Here is a 4,317-nt window from a genome sequence, read left to right as displayed (position 1 = left end):
TAGAAGACAACTGATCAAATATATTTTGGATTTTGCTCAAAATCTCTCAGAATTTTGCTATTTAACTTCAAACTTCAGTATTGAAATTTTGACTTTATCACAGATGTTCATAAATTCTTGTTTGGTCAGCTTGGATGCAATCATGATTGCCTGTGTCTTTTGTTTCTTTTATCTAGGTTGTATCTACATAGCTGTAGCAGTGTCCCCTAGCCCCTGCTACATGAAGATTGGGAAACCAGCACCAAAGAGTTACAATCAGGTAGGTAGTTGAACAAGAGTCAGCTGCAAAGTAAGCAACCAGGGGAAGCCACAGTTAGGAGTTAAAGTGCAATGCGGGGACTACAGGAGTGCTAGCTGCATGGGCATAGGCAGAAAGAGCTCCAGGCAGGTAAGAGGGAAATGATTGCAGCTCAGTGATTGCAGTAAACCAAAGCAAACTGAGTATTGGGCTGATTGGAAACCCCTGGGCAAGGTGGAGTCATGTGATCAAAAGGGATGGTGCTCCAGAATACTAAAAGCCTGGCTCCTAAGCTAAAGAGCTCTGTTTCTGCCTTTTGTTGAAGGTGGATCCTATACTGTGAAGGAAGGGACACCAGGCAACACAGGTACCTAGAGAAACTGCTGAGAGACAGTAGCTATAGTAGGAAAGGAGTTTGCTTGAAACCCAGGAGGGGTTTATCTTTGATTGCTAGCTGGCATAACACTAGAGATTTGGGTAGTGGCTATACGGGTGGGTGGGTGGGCCTGGAGGCACCATGCAAGTAGAAGAGGTGAGGGCTAGAAAGAGAGTAAGTGAGCCCTGAAAAGACTTGGGATCTGGTGGGCTGTGTGGGGCTGAAGCTAAGCAGTGGGAGATAACAGCTCTGTGGAGTCAGGGGTTTGGGGTGGGCTGAACCTACTACAGGGCCAGGGGCCCAGTGTGAGAGAGGCAGGGTAGACTAGAGCCAAAGGGCCAGGGGCCCAGTGTGAGAGAGGCAGGGGAGACTAGAGGCAGGGAGCCTGGAGCATGAGAGGGCAGTGCTAGAGGACTAGGTGCCCAAGAGGGCAGAGTAACATCTGTGAGGCATAGGTGTGGCTATGGGAGTAGCAAAGGGCCATGATTGTAGCCCATAAGGTAGTTAAAGCCAGCAAGGTCTGAGTCCTTGACAGAGGCTGTGTACCTTAGGGTTAGAGCCCCGAGTCAAGTGGGCCAAGACTGGGAGAAAAGAGGAGCCCTGTTCAGGGCAGAGCTGAGCTTGAGGAGGAGCAGAACTAGGCGGAAGGCCCGGAGTGCATTGGCCTTGGAAGGCAGTCTTGCCAATTGTAATTGCTTTAAGGAAAAGCAGTAGGGTGAGACTCTGAGAGGCCAGTGCAGGCAGGGCTACTACTCTGACATAATGTAGTGTTGTTTGGAGATGCCTGAGCTAGTTCAGGCAGTAGAAGCAGCATGAATTGTATTGGTGCAGAGCTCTACCTGAGCTACTCTTCTATTTTTGAGGGCAATGTGTTATGTGACTACATCCATGGCCTCTGACAATAGAAAGTGCATGTATGATTATAGGTGTTACAATATATTCCTGCTAAACACAGGAAAACTATAAACCAAATTCACTGGGTCAAAATGAATTCTCTGCAACTTGATGGATTTCTGCGTTAAATCAAAATGATCTTCCACTTCCAATCTTTTCTAGGTAAGAACATAGTTCTTACATGGTTGATCAGGGCTAAGAAACATGTCCCAAATGGATGACCTGTCCCTGCTGACTTCTATGACTGCAGAATCATGAATTCTTTCTCTTTAATAATCTTATCCCCCACAACTGTCATCCATCATTAACAAAAAGGCTTTTGCTTTGGGCAGCCAGCTATGATAAGTTCCCTAGAGATCTACTGTACTGGAAGCTTTTTTTGTGGGGGAAATAATAGCAGGTAGAACCAAGCTTAATTAGTTCCTCCAAGCTGAGACTGGAAATAAGAGATCGGGTCTGAAGAGCATGTGGAACACTTAAAGGTTAATTAAGACCTGCTTATTCAGAAGTCCAGTAGATGTTGTGCATAAAATGTTTAAAACTGAAGCAGGGCCTGGAACCTAGGTATACCCCTTCCCAAGTGAGTTTGCTAGGCAACACCAATTATTCTAACTTTTGCATGGTGTGTGGTTTGTGTGTGTTTTTTTTCACTCTTCTGGCCCAAACAATGTTTAAATTCTTTTCTGCAAAGTGGTACAACTTGACAAGAAAAGTGGAGAGTTTCTTCTCTGCCACTTGCTTTTAAAATTAACCTGTAGCCTGGTGGTTTGGGCAGGAAGCAGGAGATGTGGGTGTGATTTCCTTTGGGCACAGGAGGAAATAGAACTTGCATCCTCTACATCTGGGGTGAGTGTTCTAATGACTATCTCCCCAGATGGGGGTTGCTAACGTTGTTGTCCCTACCCCCAACTCTGGGGCCAAGGACAGAATGGACTGAGTGAGCACCACATCCCTATGCTGGAAAGGGGAGGGGCCTAGCTAAGCTACAGGCTCTATAAAGACTGGGCTGCCTTGGGTCATCCTTTAGCATTATTCTTTGGGGGGGGGAGAGAGAGAGAGAGAGAATGAAAAGGGAGTGGATGTGGGTTGGGATGGAATATGGAGAAATAATGGTTTGTTTGTTTGTTTTCTTTGATGGAGATGAAGAATGAAGCTGGAAGGTGAGGCTGGTATGGGCCAGGGGCTCCATCGGGTCAAAAGTGGGTGAGTAGATTGGAGTGAGGTGTGATGGATTGCTTTTGAATTTGAAGTTTTGGAGGAGGAGTTTTTCTGATTTTATAATATTCTAGTCGGTGTTTTATATGCTACTTTGTCTCTTATTGGGTGAAATTATTTGCCTTTTTTATTAGATGGGTGTAAAAACAACAAACATGAAGCTCCATTCTTGGTGTGGCTTCCTTGAAACCCTAAGGTTGTGCAGAGAGCAAAGACTCAATAGCAGCTTTTAGTTCTGTGATGTTATTGACTGACCTATGTAAACCAAGTATATTTGAAAATATACTTAGAAAATCAAGGAAGCGTTTTTACAAAACTTGGATGAAAAATCCTTTTTATTATAACTTGAAAGCTTTTGGAAATCACAATTACTTTTCTGAAAAATGTTTTCATGAAAACGTCCCCATCTTCCATTGAAAGCTTTGTATTTTTTTTTTTTTAAAGCCCTCTCCAGACATAACAACAAAATAGGCCATCATATGACTCATTCTTAAGATGTCAACACCTGGAACTTCCTTTCCTGATCTGCATTTAACCGCAGTATTGTACAACACATTATATTATACCATGGACTGATCTTAATGGTGCTGCTGCAGGCTTTTTTTTCTATAGTTATCTTCAAATACTGGAGGTCAGACACTGCTGTAACTATTCTGCTACCTGGATGTAGCTGTTCATATTTGAATGCTTTTGCATGCAAATCCATGGTAATAAGCTGTGCATATATCAAAGAAGTGCAAGAGGTCTAGACTCGTAAACCACTGGCTTCTCCTTTCATGCTACTGTAAAACAAGACTCTGCTTCTCTCCATTTAAAGTCAAGAGAATTATACCAGGTAAAGCTGAAGGTAGGGAACCCCAGCAAAATGTACTGAATAAATAGACAAGAATGAAATACCTGCAGGCCTTTGTTACTAATCTCTCTTCCAAATAGAGCTGAGTGGTTTCATTTCTAAGTTCTCTTGCCTTGCTGTCAAAACACGAGGTCCTTATGGAACTTTCACTCACTCCAATAAACACTTACCCATACAAGTAGTCACATGGATGTCAGAGTTGTTCTAGTACCATTGATACTTACCTGCTTCTGAGGAGGGAATACACGTTAACAAGGGAATGATTTGCTAAGAATCTGTTGCTATCTGCAATCTGTTCTGCCAGCACATGGCAACAAAATGGGTTAGGATTAGGAATAATGTGGTGTGGGGGGGGGGAAACAAAGTGATGTCACATCAGAATAAAGTAAACAAATGCATTGAAGAACACCGGCAGAGGAAGTCATGATTGAGTCCCCTAATGCAGTATGAAACAGTCATGAAACAAATGCAAGACCTTTTTTTTTAAAGGAAGTGATAAGAAATGTCTGGGGCAAGAAAAAAATCCCCAAGCATTTCCTGCCTGAAAGCAAACATCATGAACAAAGATGAAACAAAAATAGACTAATAAACAATATGTCTTACATTCTACAACATGAATGAGCTAAACCACAATCATAAGAGGAAAAGAAAATAAAGACAAAGGAGGGTGAAAACAGGAGCAAAGTAAACTAGCAAGTGTGTAGCTACCTGATAAAATGCACTGTACTAAGGGAAGATGGC

General features: G+C 42.9%; 1 long non-coding RNA gene across 1 annotated transcript; it reads left to right on the top strand.

Moving 5' to 3' along the window:
- The first annotated feature begins 530 nt into the window (after positions 1 to 530).
- Positions 531 to 3,554, top strand: LOC106722380. The gene is made up of 3 exons (XR_001358312.1): positions 531 to 605; positions 2,649 to 2,711; positions 3,168 to 3,554. It is a non-coding gene; the product is annotated as an uncharacterized LOC106722380 (long non-coding RNA).
- The last annotated feature ends 763 nt before the right edge of the window (positions 3,555 to 4,317 follow it).

Source organism: Alligator sinensis, unplaced genomic scaffold (genome assembly GCF_000455745.1).
Source record: "Alligator sinensis unplaced genomic scaffold, ASM45574v1 scaffold565_1, whole genome shotgun sequence".
In the NCBI taxonomy this organism is placed as follows: domain Eukaryota; kingdom Metazoa; phylum Chordata; order Crocodylia; family Alligatoridae; genus Alligator; species Alligator sinensis.
Note: the sequence above shows the minus strand (reverse complement) of the source record. Positions and strands in the feature narration are given on the sequence as shown.